Raw genomic sequence first — 17902 nt, 5'->3', positions numbered from 1 at the left:
GCTAATTAACCCAAAACACCTGCAAAGGCTTTTGAATGGTCTCTCAGTCTAGTTCTGTAGGCAACACAATCATGGGGATGACCACTGACACCTTGCACAAGGAGGGCAAGACACAAAAGTTCATAGCTAAAGAGGCTGGCTGTTCACAGAGCGCTGTGTCCAAGCACATTAATAGAGAGGCGAAAGGAAGGAAAATATGTGGTAGAAAAAAGTGTACAAGCAATAGGGATAACCGCACCCTGGAGAGGACTGTGAAACAAAACCCATTCAAAAATGTGGGGGAGATTCACAAAGAGTGGACTGCAGCTGGAGTCAGTGCTTCAAGAACCACCACGCACAGACATATGCAAGACATGGGTTTCAGCTGTCGCATTGTGTCAAGCCACTCTTGAACAAGACACATTGTCAGAAGCCTCTTGCCAAAAAGGACTGGACTGCTGCTGAGTTATGTTCTCTGATGAAAGTACATTTTGCATTTCCTTTGGAAATCAAGGTCCCAGAGTCTGGAGGAAGAAAGGAGAGGCACAGAATCCAAGTTGCTTTAAGTCCAGTGTACATTTTCCACAGTCAGTGATGGTTTGGGGTGCCATGTCATCTGCTGGTGTTGGTCCACTGGGTTTTCTGAGGTCCAAGGTCAACGCAGCCATCTACCAGGAAGTTTTAGAGCACTTCATGCTTCCTGCTGCTGACCACCTTTATGGAGATAAAACCAACAGATTTCATTTTCCAACAGGACTTGGCACCTGCACACAGTGCCTGGTTTAAGGACCATGGTATCCCTGTTCTTAATTGGCCAGCAAACTCGCCTGACCTTAACCCTATAGAAAATCTATGGGGTATTGTGAATAGGAAGATGTGATACGCCAGACCCAAAAATGCAGAAGAGCTGAAGGCCACTATCAGAGCAACACCTGAGCAGTGCCACAGACTGATTGACTCCATGCCACGCCACATTGCTGCAGTAATTCAGGCAAAAGGAGCCCCAACTAAGTATTGAGTGCTGTACATGCTCATACTTTTCATGTTCATATTTTTCAGTTGGCCAACATATCAAAAAATCATTTTTTTGTATTGGTCTTAAGTAATGTTCACATTTTCTGAGATTCTGAATTTGGGATTTTCATTCGTTGTCAGTTATAATAATCACAATTAAAATAAATAAACATTTGAAATATATCAGTCTGTGTGTAATGAATGAATATAATATTCAAGTTTCACTTTTTGAATGGAATTACTGAAATAAATCAACTTTTTTATGATATTCTAATTTTATGACCAGCACCTGTATTTATGTTTACCCCATCTCTATATACTTCCCAACATCTCTATATATTTACTGCATCTCTATATACTTCCCAGTATCTATATATACACTGAACAAAATTACACTTTTGTTTTTGCCCCCAATTCATCATGAGTGAACTCAAAGATCTAAGACTTTCTCTATGTACACAAAGGGCCTATTTCTCAGATTTTTTTCTCTCACAAGTCTGTCTAAATCTGTGTTAGTGAGCACTTCTCCTTTGCCGAGATAATCCATCCACCTCACAGGTGTGGCATATCAAGATGCTGATTAGACAGCATGATTATTGCACAGATGTGCCTTAGGCTGGCCACAATAAAAGGCCACAAAAAAATCTGCAGTTTCACTGTATTAAGGTGGTCCGGGGGGCCTGAAAACCAGTCAGTATCTGGTGTGACCACCATTTGCCTCACACAGTGCAACACATCTCCTTCGCATAGATTTGATCAGGTTGTTGATTGTGATCTGTTGAATGTTAGTCCACTCCTCTTCATTGGTATTGGCAGGACCTGGAACACTGTCGTATACGCCGATCCAGAGCATCCCAAACATGCTCAATGAGTGACATGTCTGGTGAGTATGCTGGCAATGCAAGAATTGGGATGTTTTCAGCTTCCAGGAATTGTGTACAGATCCTTGCAACATGGGGCCGTGCATTATCAAGCTGCAACATTAGGTGATGGTCGTGGATGAATGGCAAAACAATGGGCCTCAGGATCTCATCACGGTATCTCTGTGCATTCAAAATGCCATCAATAAAATGCACCTGTGTTCATTGTCCATAACACACGCCTCCCCATACCATAACCCCGCCACCACTATGGGCCACTCGATTCACAACGTTGACATCAGCAAACCGCTCACCCACACAACGCCATACACACTGTCTGCCATCTGCCCTGTACAGTGAAAACCGGGATTCATCCATGAAGAGAACTCCTCTCCAAAGTGCCAGACGCCATCGAATGTGAGCATTTGCCCACTCAAGTCGGTTACGACGATGAACTGCAGTCAGGTCGAGACCCCGATGAGGATGACGAGCATGCAGATGAGGATGACGAGCATGCAGATGAGGATGAAGAGCATGCAGATGAGGATGACGAGCATGCAGATGAGCTTCCCTGAGACGGTTTATGACAGTTTTTGCAGATATTCTTTGGTTATGCAAACCGATTGTTGCAGCAGCTGTCTGGGTGGCTGGTCTCGGACGATCTTGGAGGTGAAGATGCTGGATGTGGAGGTCCTGGGCTGATGTGGTTACACGTATTCTGACAAAACGGTAGCAGGGCTTCGTATTGCCAAATTCTCTGAAATGCCTTGGGAGACGGCTTATGGTAGATAAATAAAAATTCAATTCATGGGCAACAGCTCTGGTGGACATTCCAGCAGTCAGCATGCCAATTGCACGCTCCCTCAAAACTTGCAACATCTGTGGCATTGTGCTGTGTGATGGAACTGAGTGGTCTTTTATTGTGGCCAGCCTAAGGCACACCTGTGCAATAATCATGCTGTCTAATCAGCATCTTGATACGCCACACCTGTGAGGTGGATGGATTATCTCGGCAAAGGAGAAGTGCTCACTAACACAGATTTAGACAGATTTGTGAACAATATTTGAGAGAAATAGGCCTTTTGTGTACATAGAGAAAGTCTTAGATCTTTGAGTTCAGCTCATGCTAAAGTGTTGCGTTTATAATTTTATTCAGCGCATTTACTGGATCTCGATATATTTCCCAACACTTCTACATATTTACCCCATGTCCATAGATTTAACCCCATCTCTATATATTTACTGCATCTCTATATATTTCCCAACATCTCTATATATTTTCCCCATGTCTATATATTTAACCCCATTTCTATATATTTACTGCATCTCTGTATACTTCCCAAAATCTATACTCATCACACTGATTTGGGAGAGTCAGACAGCGCTGGAGTAGAGCTGCTTGAGGATCCTGAGGCTGAAGCTTTGTGCTTCCTTTCTTTTCTCCAGCGCTGGAAGGAAAGACATGGCTGTCACCTTCTCAGTTCAGTTCATTTCAAAGTGGCTTTGTTGGCACTGGAAAACTGAGTTGACATTGTCAAAGCAAAGGGAACATAACTATTATATAAAAACAAATCACTGGCAGTACTTGGAGGCACCAGCATATTGTGACAAGGAAATATGGCAGTTTTGGAACAGTCTAGAACAGAGGACAAGGATGCGATCTCACAATCCCAATAAAATGTTCTTGGTTCTACGAGCGAGCCATCTATCTCTTTCTTATAAGGTCTGAAATGTTTAAAACAGTTTTAAGAGCTTTTCAGTGTGACAGTAATGTCTTCCCCATATGTCATGGTCTCTTTATCAACATCTGGATATGTTCAGCAGTACCAAAAGCAGCGGAGAGGGAACCAACACGTATTCCTTTATAGGGTGAGTGTTCCCAGCCAGCTAGGGTGGACTAAGACAATCCTGCAGCCCCGACACACACGTATGCTAGCCATTACTCCATACCATTCATTCAATTACTCTAACTTTTTCCATAACTGTTAATCCATTTTTTCTCATTTTTATTATTTCTCCCTGGTGAAGGGCCAAATGATTCTGAGCCTGAATGTCTTAAGCAAAAAATATCTGCCTGTCCGCAGCTCCTCTCCTCATTTTCACCTCCTCCCTCATTGCTCCTCCTCTCCCTGGCTCATTCGTCTAGTTCTCTCCACCTCTTCTGTCCTCTTTCTCCCTTTTTACCCTTTCTCTCCCCCTTCTCTCCAGCCTCTTGTAACGTCTCCCCCCTCTTCTCTCCTGCCGTCTCAACTTCTTCCTCTCTCCACCACCTTCCTTCATGTGTGACATTGTGATAGTGTTATGACTTCCACCATATGTCCGCTTTGGAAGGGTGGAACAAGCTGTGTAAGAAACTAAGAAACACTGAGGCACTAGAGGAGCCTAGAGGAACATGTTAGTAACTAACACTGAGGCACTAGAGGAGCCTAGAGGAACATGTTAGTAACTAACACTGAGGCACTAGAGGAGCCTAGAGGAACATGTTAGTAACTAACACTGAGGCACTAGAGGAGCCTAGAGGAACATGTTAGTAACTAACACTGAGGCACTAGAGGAGCCTAGAGGAACATGTTAGTAACGAACACTGAGGCACTAGAGGAGCCTAGAGGAACATGTTAGTAACTAACACTGAGGCACTAGAGGAGCCTAGAGGAACATGTTAGTAACTAACACTGAGGCACTAGAGGAGCCCAGAGGAACATGTTAGTAACTAACACTGAGGCACTAGAGGAGCCTAGAGGAACATGTTAGTAACTAACACTGATGCACTAGAGGAGCCCAGAGGAACATGTTAGTAACTAACACTGAGGCACTAGAGGAGCCTAGAGGAACATGTTAGTAACTAACACTGAGGCACTAGAGGAGCCTAGAGGAACATGTTAGTAACTAACACTGAGGCACTAGAGGAGCCTAGAGGAACATGTTAGTAACTAACACTGAGGCACTAGAGGAGCCTAGAGGAACATGTTAGTAACTAACACTGAGGCACTAGAGGAGCCTAGAGGAACATGTTAGTAACGAACACTGAGGCACTAGAGGAGCCTAGAGGAACATGTTAGTAACTAACACTGAGGCACTAGAGGAGCCTAGAGGAACATGTTAGTAACTAACACTGAGGCACTAGAGGAGCCTAGAGGAACATGTTAGTAACTAACACTGAGGCACTAGAGCAGCCTAGAGGAACATGTTAGTAACTAACACTGAGGCACTAGAGGAGCCTAGAGGAACATGTTAGTAACTAACACTGAGGCACTAGAGGAGCCTAGAGGAACATGTTAGTAACTAACACTGAGGCACTAGAGGAGCCTAGAGGAACATGTTAGTAACTAACACTGAGGCACTAGAGGAGCCTAGAGGAACATGTTAGTAACTAACACTGAGGCACTAGAGGAGCCTAGAGGAACATGTTAGTAACTAACACTGAGGCACTAGAGGAGCCTAGAGGAACATGTTAGTAACTAACACTGAGGCACTAGAGGAGCCTAGAGGAACATGTTAGTAACTAACACTGAGGCACTAGAGGAGCCTAGAGGAACATGTTAGTAACTAACACTGAGGCACTAGAGGAGCCTAGAGGAACATGTTAGTAACTAACACTGAGGCACTAGAGGAGCCTAGAGGAACATGTTAGTAACTAACACTGAGGCACTAGAGGAGCCTAGAGGAACATGTTAGTAACTAACACTGAGGCACTAGAGGAGCCTAGAGGAACATGTTAGTAACTAACACTGAGGCACTAGAGGAGCCTAGAGGAACATGTTAGTAACTAACACTGAGGCACTAGAGGAGCCTAGAGGAACATGTTAGTAACTAACACTTAGGCACTAGAGGAGCCTAGAGGAACATGTTAGTAACTAACACTGAGGCACTAGAGGAGCCTAGAGGAACATGTTAGTAACTAACACTGAGGCACTAGATGAGCCTAGAGGAACATGTTAGTAACTAACACTGAGGCACTACAGGAGCCTAGAGGAACATGTTAGTAACTAACACTGAGGCACTAGAGGAGCCTAGAGGAACATGTTAGTAACTAACACTGAGGCACTAGAGGAGCCTAGAGGAACATGTTAGTAACTAACACTGAGGCACTAGAGGAGCCTAGAGGAACATGTTAGTAACTAACACTGAGGCACTAGAGGAGCCTAGAGGAACATGTTAGTAACTAACACTGATGCACTAGAGGAGCCCAGAGGAACATGTTAGTAACTAACACTGAGGCACTAGAGGAGCCTAGAGGAACATGTAGACACACGTTGACAGCACCGATCTGATCTTAATGGCCTATTTCCTTCTGCACTGTATTAAATTGTCCACATAATAATTCACAGCTGCAGCACATAATGATGCAGCTGCAATTTTATGTTTGCAAATCTAACTGTCCTCCATCTCCCCTCCACACGCACACACACACGCATGCACACGCTCACATGCGCACTCACGCGCATGCATGCACACCCGCACGCACACACACACACACACGCACGCACACACATCCTGGTGCCATATGGGATGTGATGGATTATGGGTAGTAAAAGGATTCTTTAGTCTATTAGAGACTGGCACCGTATTTCTGTTGATGTCAGATTCAGAACACGCGTGTGTGCCGGTCTCTCTTTGTGTGTGTGTGTGTCTGTGTGTGTCAAGAGAAGGCTTTTATCCCTAAACAACTATTTGCTTGTCATTAACATATGAAAAGAAGGGGCTTGCCGACATCAGAAGCCCATTAGCCTCTGGTTTGGTTCCAAAGAATCTCTTTCTTAACAGGAGCTGCAGTGAATCCAAGGACAAAGTTTCTGTTCACACCTCGGTGGCCATGATCCAAAATGTCTAGTCATCCAGTATCATCACATGTCAAAATGAAGTCTGATTCCCATTATAGGTGGACTGGCTCGACTCTCTGGGATTTAGTCAAACCTCTCTACTTTAGCGTCTAAGCCAGTGTAACGGCGTGTTTTTCCCCGCTGGTATTTTTCATCCATAGGGGAGAAGCAGGCTATCTGATGTTATTTATAAAAAGCGTTGTGGCGTGGGCAAAGCCTTGAAAAAAGCTGGGATTCGCAGACATTTAATACATTCATAAATGTGTAGAACCTATTTGGAAGGCGGAGATTTGACCGCTATGTAAATATAACTATGATGGAAATCTTGCTTGTGCTGCTGCTAAAAGCCCCCCACCAAAACAGGTAGCTTTGGTCTCTGTATCCATCACAGATCAAAAAGCAATTGTTGATGACCTTCATGGCTACTTTATTGCGGCAGGCATTTTTTTTACTCTACACCTTCCCTGAAATGAGAGAGGAATGTTAAAGTGAGGAAGGATAAAGGAATGAATGGAAATCAATTAATTATGCAGGAACATTAATATTAAGAGCCACAGTTTTTTTTTTGCTGAGTCTGTTCCCTGAAAGATTCAGTGATTGATTCTTTGCCTGTTATGGATGCTAGGAAACCCCAGGGGCTGTTTAACTTGATTCAGTCTTGTGGGTAGGTGCTGTAGCATGTTACTCTGAGGCCTATATTTTATCTTACATCCCTAACTTTTTTGAATTATACTGAAAATACTGTCTTCTCTAATTACCCAGGTGACAGAACACAGGCTATTGTAACTGACAGGGTTCAATCACATTTTCTTGTTGTTTATAAAGCAGTCCTTTATTGTTCACTTCATACATAAATTATACCTGTTAATCTGTGAGAAATGTTAATTTGAATTTTTCTGATGATGACTCATTATTGTATGTTGTGGCTCCTTCTCTTTCTCAAGCTGTTATTCACCTGCAGTCTGACTTTAATCTATTAAAACATTAATTTTTGGATCTTGGGTTGGTGCTAAATACAGATGAAACCAAGTTTATGCTATTTTGTAAGTGACAAAGTCTACTCTTGGATGACTCTGAGTCTCTTAGTGCGAGACCCTGTACTTGGATGCAGTTCTGCTGTGATCTCTAGTGTGTGACTGGACAGCATGATGCTGAGGTGATGCTGAGGTGATGCTGGGGTGATGCTGGGGTGATGCTGGGGTGATGCTGGGGTGATGCTGAGGTGATGCTGGGGTGATGCTGGGGTGATGCTGGGGTGATGCTGAGGTGATGCTGGGGTGATGCTGGGGTGATGCTGAGGTGATGCTGGGGTGATGCTGGGGTGATGCTGAGGTGATGCTGGGGTGATGCTGGGGTGATGCTGAGGTGATGCTGGGGTGATGCTGGGGTGATGCTGGGGTGATGCTGAGGTGATGCTGGGGTGATGCTGGGGTGATGCTGGGGTGATGCTGGGGTGATGCTGAGGTGATGCTGGGGTGATGCTGAGGTGATGCTGGGGTGATGCTGGGGTGATGTTGGGGTGATGCTGAGGTGGTGGTGGGGTGATGCTGATGTGATGCTGGGGTGATTCTGAGGTGGTGGTGGGGTGATCCTGAATGATGCTGAGGTGATGCTGAGGTGGTGGTGGGGTGATTCTGGGGTGGTGGTGGGGTGATGATGATGTGATGCTGGAGTGATTCTGGGGTGATGCTGAGGTGGTGGTGGGGTGATTCTGGGGTGGTGGTGGGGTGATGATGATGTGATGCTGGAGTGATTCTGGGGTGATGCTGGGGTGATGATGATGTGATGCTGAGGTGATTCTGGGGTGGTGAGGGGGTGATGCTGGGGTGATGCTGGGGTGATGCTGAGGTGATGCTGGGGTGGTGGCGGGGTGATGTTCCCACTTCAGGCCCTGATTCAGCCAATCAGGAACATTTCCCACTACAGGCCCTGATTCAGCCAATCAGGAACATTTCCCACTCCAGGCCCTGATTTAGCCAATCAGCCTACTGTGACTAACTAGGTATTACATTCCTGGAGGTCACATCTCTGGAGGTCACAATCCCGGGAGGTCACCAGGCTGGCAGTTCAACATGTCACCTAACTGTCCTGTGAATTCCACAGTAGTTCCCTGAATCGGAAGCAAATGACCGGCCAAGCACGTAGACTGGGCTGCTTTTTATCATTTCCAGTAGGGTCAATGATTCACTGCGTGTGGAAAAAGAAAAAAATTACACAAATCAGTGGCACTTTTAACTCTTGGCTGGATCAAATGTGAAATGTGAAACAGAGTTCAGGCAAGTTGAGCTCGGTGACATTTGATTGATTAAAAGTCAGATCACTCGATGCCCTTAAAAACGTTTCAGGCGACAGCACTTCCAACCCCCCCCCCCCCCCTTGGAAGCACTGCTGACAGATCATCAAGCCTCGCGAAGTATCATATCAATAAGATCTACACCAATCTAAATATCACGAGAAATACGATGTATTTAGCAGTTCTACTGTGTGGAGAGAAGTACAAAAAAAGAACAGGTTCCTCGTGTCCCAGATGTAGAACGTGATGATTCTGCTGTCGACCTCCTTCTGGAGATTCAGCTCGGTGGGACAGCGGGATCTGCAGTGGTTGGCCGTCGTCATGGAAACAGCATCTGCAGACGAACCTCCAGAGCACGTCTCTGTTCTAATCCTCTAGTCAGACCGAGGCCCAGAACCCGGCCCCAGAGCCTAGAACCGGGCAGACAGGTGTGCGGGCGGACAGACTGGGATGGGTTTTTGAGGAAGTCAGATGTGAGGTCAGTGTCAAGGCCGGGACATAGGGTCAAAGGCGCCCCCACACCCTAACCCCCTTAAATATGGTTTCTGACTTTCATTAACTGAGCAAAACATCCTGAACAAACTCACACAAACACTCACATTGAATGAAAGGAACCAAGAGCCCATCTGAGATAAACTGTCAGGAGCCCGGATCTCCAGGAGGGACAGGGTCCACCCAGCCATCCCGGCCCAGCAGGATGTAGCTATAGTGGGCTGGGCCAGCCAGATATCCCCCCTGTTGGCCTGTGGTTCCTTCCATTGAGCAACCATTGTGTCGGGCAGTGCTGGGTTCAAGGTCTCTTGGTTCCTGTTGGTGTCGTTGCTCTACTTTACCCACTCCTCTTCTCCTCCTTCCTCCCCTCTCTCCCTCTCCCCTCCCCCATTCTCTCTCTTCTCACTCTCAACCTTCCAATTGCTCTATTCTCTCTATCCTTTATCCCTTTTTCTCTCAGGACCGATTCATTCAGGTCAGATTCAACAGTAATATGCCACCATACTTAGAAATGTATCTGTTTTCTCTGAAAGAGGATGTTGTTTATTTGGTTATTAGTTGATTACCCGTATGAGCAGCTGAGACCTGATCCTAACCCTAACCTTTTTTATTAGCCCTGACCCTAACATGAACCTTTACGACCTATCTTTTATGCCTATTCTTAACCTAGCCCTTCAGTAATAAACTTAAAGTATACCCAATTCAAACAATATGCCCAATTACAGGTTTTTGCCAAACCTGACAGATAAACTGGAAATCTAATTTTCCCTAGTGGGGACCTGCCCACAAAAACGTGGGGGACCGATTTTACCTGTTTTATTCCCTTTGTGGGGATTTCAGGACCCTGCATGTACACACAGTCCACACACACACACAAACACACACACACAGATCCCGATCCTTCCAGCTCATACTGCATCACAGAATAAAGACAGGCTTTAGGCCAGACCAGTTAAAGGAAGGCCTTGATATATAACTGCGGAATGGATTCAGGCCAGACCAGTTAAAGGAAGGCCTTGACATATAACTGCGGAATGGATTCAGATCAGATTCAATCAGAACAGAGAATAATCCTCCAGCAGCCGGACAGTTTTACATTTTCGTGGATTAAAATAAATGGGTATTTCTTGTAGGGGTTGATACATTTTTCATTGGGGCAAATCTGGTTTGACTTTCAACCAGACAATAGGAAGTGGCTCAGTTCGTTAAGCATGATGCTTACAACATCAGGGTTTTGGGTTTCACTCCCAAAGGAGACTGCAGTACAAAAAGTATAAGCATGTGTGACTCACTACTGTTAGTCCCATAAGCAATGAGGCACAAGGAGATGTGGTATATAGCCAATATACCACAGCAATTAGGTGTCATTTTGTCATTGAATGGTTTGTAGATATGATTGGGTTTGGTTGTGTGTTTGCCACAGCTGAATGCAGCTTTAGGGTGGCAGTGTAGACTAGTGGTCAAATGGTTTGGGTCAGTCAACAAAAGGTTTAGAACAATCTTTCTCTGCTGAGAAAGACAGTTAACATTAATTGCTCTCAGGTCACAGCTAAAAATAAGGTCATAGTTCTCTATCTCCCAATAACTCACTCTCTTCCTATCTATTCCTCTGTGACTGTCTGTGACTGTCTGTGTCTATGTGACTGTCTGTGACTGTCTGTGTCTGTATGTGACTGTCTGTGTCTGTATGTGACTGTCTGTGTCTGTATGTGACTGTCTGTGTCTGTATGTGACTGTTTGTGTCTGTATGTGACTGTCTGTGACTGTCTGTGACTGTCTGTGTCTGTCAGTGACTGTCTGTGTCTGTCTGTGACTGTCTGTGTCTATCTGTGTCTGTCTGTGTCTATCTGTGTCTGTCTGTGACTGTCTGTGACTGTTTGTGTCTGCCTGTGACTGTTTGTGTCTGCCTGTGACTGTCTATGACTGTATGTCACTCTCTGTGACTGTCTGTGATTATCTGTGACAGTGGGATTAAAATAGAAGGCAACAATGGGAATACAAAGGAGGGGAATGGTGAGATTTAACAGAAAACAGTCAAATTAAAAGGGGAACAGTTGGATTTTAAATGGAACAGTGGGATTAAAAGGGGAACGGTTGGATTTAAAACGGAACAGTGGGATTTTAAGGGGAACAGTGCAGTTAAAAAGGGAACAGTGAGACTGAAAAGGAGAACAATGGAATTACAGAAATATGGGAACAGTGGAACTAAAAAGGAGGGGAACAGTGGAATTAAAATGAAGGGGAACAGTGGAATTAAAGACGAGGGGAGCTGTGGAATTTAAAAAGTAAATGTTTCTATATGTAATAATAATAACATAATAATGTGAATATATCTATATATAATAATAACATAATAATGTGAAAGTATCTATATATAATAATAATAACATAATAATGTGAAAGTATCTATATATAATAAAAATGACATAGTAATGTGAATATATTTGTATATAATAATAATAATATAATAATGTGAATATATATATATATAATAATAATAACATAATAATGTGAATATATTTATATATAATAATAATAACATAATAATGTGAATATATCTATATATAATAATAATATGTATGTGGGGGTGGGGAGGTTCCAGTCTCTAAATCTTAGATTAATACATGGTTCATTGCATCATGCTAAATCATTGAGTCCCATGAGGCCCATTGACTTGAACAGGGGAGGAACCCATCCAGCCCTTTCAATGCCAATGAAGCTGGGTCCCCAACCCAGCCCTCTCCATGCCAGTGAAGTTGTCTCCCCCATCCAGTCCTCTCCATGCCAATGAAGCTGGGCCCCCCTATCCAGCCCTCTCCATGCCAGTGAAGTCGTCCCCCCCATCCAGTCCTCTCCTTGAAAATGAAGCTGTGTCCCCCCATCCAGTCCTCTCTATGCCAATTAAGCTGGTTCTGGGTTTGGCTGGTAGAGTGAAGGATTGGTAATACAATGTTTTGGACTGCTACAACTGTAATTACAACTTGGCTTTTGTTGTTGTTGTTTGATTTCAAATTGGCAAGCGAATCCCCAAATTATCTGGGTTGGCAGCAGGATACGTGATGAGACCATCGCCATGGTGACTGGCTCAGGAGGGTTTAACCCAGGAATAGAGTTAAGTGTGTGTGCTTAGTGTGTGTGTGTGTGTTTGAGTGTGTCGGTCGTTAAGAGTTTGGGTTTGTGTGAGAGGTTGCGTGTGTTTGCATGTGTAGTATTTGTTTGTGTGTGTAGTATTTGTTTGTTTGTGTGTGTAGTATTTGTTCGTACGTGTGTGTGTGTGTGTGTGTGAGCCTGCTAGACTGAGCAGCCTGAACAGTGGCTGTTTGCCAGAGTGGCTAAGAGCTGTGTCTCTGGGGAACCTGCCCGCCATCGCTGTTGTTTATCTGCAAATAGTCACAATCAGTGCGTGCACACACGCACACACACACACATACATACACACACACATATATACAATACACACTCATACAGCATACACACACACACACACATACATACACACACACATATATACAGTACACACTCATACAGCATACACACACCATTCGTGAAGTTGATTTTGACACTAATGACAAATAAACACACACACAAATAGACAAACACATTAAAAAAAGACACAAAAACACAAAAAAAAAAACAACCCCATTTTTTTATGCTTGTCCAGAGGAGATAGATTAAATGATGGTTGAAATTATTTTCAGGATATATTTTTTAATGTATTTAGTTAGAGTTTAATGGTTGAGGTTAGGGTTTTATGGTTATGGTTTTATGGTTAAGGGTTAATATATTCTGGTTAAAATCAATGGATATATATTGTTTCAATGCCAAATTACCTATTTAAGGTTTGGAAAAGGCTCAACACAAAACATCTACAAGGATAAAAACGAATTGCCTTTGTAGGCAGAATCAGTGGCGTAACGGGAAGCCTGTTTAAATAAAGCAGCTCTCACTACTGCCTCCATGGTTCTCAAACTACATGTACATGTCTAACCTATCTGGATACATGGATCTGACAGAGGCAAAGAGAGAAGCAGAGAAAATGGCAGAGCAAGAGTGGCAGAAGAAGGAGTGAGAGGGGAAGGACAAGGGAGAGCGATGGTAGGGTGGGTCTCCAGAGATACAACAAGGTTGCATGCTGAAACTGATCTAGGCCTTATTATAACAACACAGCAGCTGAAACAGATAAAGGCCGTTTTTGATGGTTTGCAGACTACCTCGCAAATAGTGACGTAGGATGTGACCCTGGCAGTGTGGTGATGAACGTGGTCGTTATTGAATATTCCCCAATCTGTGGTGTCAAGGAAGTCCTTTATCTCCCAGATGGCGTTGTCGACATTCCACACGACTGACAGGATAAGTGTGAGCGAGCCTGGTGGTCATAGGTGGCCGTGTGTTATGACTCATTCAGTAGTCCTGTGTAAACACGGGACACGGTTTTAGACGCAGTTCCTAGACACGGCAGCGAGGCCTGAGCTCTGGTCAGAAATTGTCTGCGCAGTGGCATAAAGCCTGGCCTTCCCGACACTGTCTAGGTAGAAATGAATGGTTTAAACTCTGACAGGTTTGTATGATCACGCGTTTGTATTTTCATAGTTACCCATTAATCAACATGAAAACAACGCCACGTGTGCATTGTGAGCATATAGCTGAGATGACCGATATTTAGAGACCCCTCTGCGTTTCTAGTTTTGTTGCATTTAGGGCATTGCCGCAGACATATCAAGCATAGATGGGACATACAGTTCTGTACTGGGTTATAGGGGCTCTGTGACATCAGCCTATCTAGTATTCTATTATCTATGGCCACGTGTCTCATTCCAGAGCTGTCGTTTTAGGTGATCCACGTGCAAACCTCCATCAAGGGGGTGTTGTTTATTGCTGTGTTTTAATTGGGGGAAACCGTGATGACTGAAGGCATCCAGACAGCTGGTAGGCTGACGGATGGGGGGTAGGCTGCCTCCAAAGTGGTTCCCTATTCCCTGTAAAGTGTCCCAGTGTGCCCGTTCAACACTGGAACCTATTTGGAGCCAGTCGTCATTTGGAACACACTTTCTGTAGTTTAAGTAAATAGGCCAAAAACATTTTGGGGGGGGGGTCTAAACACTTGCATCTGAAAAGTGTACTTCGTAAAGTAGCCCAGTGACTGTTTTAGAAAAGACCACAACATCTTAATCCAGCACATCATTGATAGTAGTTAATTGTATCACACCTATGGGTGAACAGCTTTATCACTGTTAATAAATCATGAGCCCTGTTATTGGGCTTTTATTAAATACCAGCGCATCTGCAGAATCCCCCAAACGCTGTCTAGTTTAGTATCATCTGTCCATTCATTGTCTGTGGTGGTTTTAAGTTAATTTATATTTAAATAACAATAGTATTTATATTGTTCTTTGTGTTGTTTCTTCTTGCAATTGAATGTCCTTGGCCAGGGTGTCATTAAATATTTAAACGGTCTCTCTATTGACTTGATAAAATAAAGGTACAAAAATGAATAAATTAAAAAGATCTCTAGATAGCATCACATCTGCCAGGCTGATGGGCTCCGGGCTCTGATAGGGTTTTGCCTTGAACTCATCTTTAATCTCCAATCCACAGGACGGAATATAATATAGAAGTAGGATGGATTCAGAGTCACAGACATGACACATAGTGCTTCCATATTATAATGTGTCACATCAATCAAAACTTTTTGAAACATTCAGATCAGCCTACGTCATTACGATTTAGCTTGGAAGACCATGTCTGTACGTGTGTGTGTTTGTGTGTGTGCTTGCGTGTGCGTGTGTGTGTGCGTGTGTGTGTGTGTGCGTGTGTGTGTGTGTGTGTGTGTGTTTGCAGTTCACCCCCCCCCCCCCCCCATACAGGAGGATGCAGCTGTGACCAGCAGTGTGTGAACCAGGTCAAACACACTAGAGAACTCATACACACACACACACACACACACACATTCACACTGGGCCACCCATCTGCTCTCTAGCTACTGCTCCTGTTTCTGTTCCACCGTGTGTGTGTGTGTGCGTGTGTGTGTGTGTGTTTGTGTGTCCTCCATCGTTAGCCAGACGAGGAGTTACCGTGGCCAGCTATGCCTTTGTTGCCTCAAGCGATGCCTCAGTCCCTTCCAGTCAAAGACATTAGCTAAACTAAGGTCACTACACACACACACATGCACACACACACACACACACACATCTGGCCTGACGTGAGGTCACACACTACCCTCTCACTCTCTACAGCTAGCCAGATGTGGTGCACAGGGGGGGGGGGGTTGAGAGAGAAAGAGAGAGAGAAAGAGAGAGAACGAGCGAGAGAACAAGAGAGAGAACTAGAGAGAACGAGAGAGAAAGAGCGAATGGTCAACTGGTGGTGATAATGGTGATGTAGGTGATAATGGTGATGTAGGTGATAATGGTGTTGTAGGTGATAATGGTGATGTAGGTGTTAGAGTAAAAGGGAGGTTGTGTCTCAGTCTGGTTCTACTTACTAAATGTCCTGGGCCGCATTTCATAAATTACCAACATCTTGATGTTATTCTCACTGAAGTAGTTTTTTGTTTGGCTCTATACTGTAAACATTTTAATATGAAAACCAAAACATTCTATGATGTTAAAGTGGATTTTCAGCTTGTATTTGAAGCTGTTTTAGTAGTTAATTTAGAAGTACTGAAACATCAACACTGTATACATAATCTACCTGTTTTACCAACAATTGGGAAATATGAATGTAATGTTCTTTTAGATATAACTACCTGTTTTGAGGTCTTTTATCAGCCTCCCCTCATCTGTCAGCCTCCACCCTGTCTGTCTGCCTCCACCCTGTCTGTCTGCCTCCCCTCATCTGTCAGCCTCCACCCTGTCTGTCTGCCTCCACCCTGTCTGTCTGCCTCCCCTCATCTGTCAGCCTCCACCCTGTCTGTCTGCCTCCACCCTGTCTGTCTGCCTCCCCTCATCTGTCAGCCTCCACCCTGTCTGTCTGCCTCCACCCTGTCTGTCTGCCTCCCCTCATCTGTCAGCCTCCACCCTGTCTGTCTGCCTCCACCCTGTCTGTCTGCCTCCCCCATCTGTCAGCCTCCACCCTGTCTGTCTGCCTCCACCCTGTCTGTCTGCCTCCACCCTGTCTGTCTGCCTCCCCTCATCTGTCAGCCTCCACCCTGTCTGTCTGCCTCCACCCTGTCTGTCTGCCTCCCCCATCTGTCAGCCTCCACCCTGTCTGTCTGCCTCCCCCATCTGTCAGCCTCCACCCTGTCTGTCTGCCTCCACCCTGTCTGTCTGCCTCCCCCATCTGTCAGCCTCCACCCTGTCTGTCTGCCCGCCCCATCTGTCAGCCTTCACCCTGTCTGTCTGCCCGCCCCATCTGTCAGCCTTCACCCTGTCTGTCTGCCTCCACCCCTCTGTCAGCCTCCACCCTCTCAGTTAGCCTCCACCCTGTCTGTCTGCCTCCAACCTCTCTGTCTGACTCCACCCTTTCTAACATTCTCCACCCACTCTGTCAGCTTCCACCCTGTCTGTCTGCCTCCACTCACTCTGCCTCCACCCTCTCTGTCTGGCTTTACCCTCACTCTACCTCCACCCCCCCTCTCTGGCTCCACCCTTGCTGTCTCTCTCCACCCTCTATTTCTGACCACCCTCTCTGACTCCACCCAGTCTGTCTGCCTCCACCCATTCTGTCTGCCTCAATCCTCTCTGTCTGACTCCACCCTCTCTGTCAGCATCCATCCTGTCTGTCTGCCTCCACCCTCTTTGTCTGGCTCCACCTTCTCTGTCATCCTGCACCCTTTCAGGACTGCATCAGTACAGTCTCCCCCTGATATCTCTATTATCTGTTAACAATCAATTGCCATGTGGCACTTATCATTATCAGTTCTGTTGGATCTGACCCAAGGTAGCTTCAGAGATAATAATGATACATTATTCAGCTTGTATAGCACTTTTCATTACAAAAAATCATGATTTTAAGCCACCGGAAACCAGAGCTAAAGTCCAGAACCCTCCACACATATTTAGAGGGAGGAGTCAGTCAACGTGAGGGGAGGGTAGAATTGGTCATTTGATGTCAGGCAGACAACACACCTCACTCTCCATTGAAGGCATCTGTATGTTGCAGGCACCAACATCTGTAACTTCTCCTTTGCTGTTCTATTTTTGTAGTATGAGATGTTCTTTGGTTTGTCTCAACTTTATGGTGACACTTCTCACAGTGTTGGAGGAATCTTCAGACTGCCACTGCATTCCTCCTCATGAGGTAGGAGACTGGAGCCTCAACAACCAAATACAGTGGTGTAACTAGGTTGTTACAATCATACAGTAGAATGTGTGGTGAGGTATTATATGGTGTTGTCGTGGATACAGTAGAATGTGTGGTGAGGTGTTAAATGTTGTTGTCGTGGATACAATAGAATGTGTGGTGAGGTATTATATGGTGTTGTTGTGGATACAGTAGAATGTGTG

At 44.8% G+C, this 17902-nt stretch overlaps 1 protein-coding gene across 6 annotated transcripts in view; it reads left to right on the top strand.

Annotated features, from left to right (window-relative positions):
* The window catches only part of runx1t1 (RUNX1 partner transcriptional co-repressor 1), a 64255-nt gene that overhangs the window by 14220 nt on the left and 32133 nt on the right, over positions 1–17902 (top strand). Inside the window, exon 1 of one of the 6 annotated variants that reach the window (XM_029122940.2) lies at positions 12543–12569. The exons of the other annotated variants lie outside the window; for them this stretch is intronic. The gene's annotated coding sequence lies outside the window, so the exon portion shown is untranslated. Of the gene's footprint in view, positions 1–12542; positions 12570–17902 lie in introns of those variants that run through there. 6 annotated transcript variants of the gene reach the window in all.

This window comes from Esox lucius, chromosome 10 (genome assembly GCF_011004845.1).
Source record: "Esox lucius isolate fEsoLuc1 chromosome 10, fEsoLuc1.pri, whole genome shotgun sequence".
Lineage (NCBI taxonomy): Eukaryota > Metazoa > Chordata > Actinopteri > Esociformes > Esocidae > Esox > Esox lucius.
Note: the sequence above shows the minus strand (reverse complement) of the source record. Positions and strands in the feature narration are given on the sequence as shown.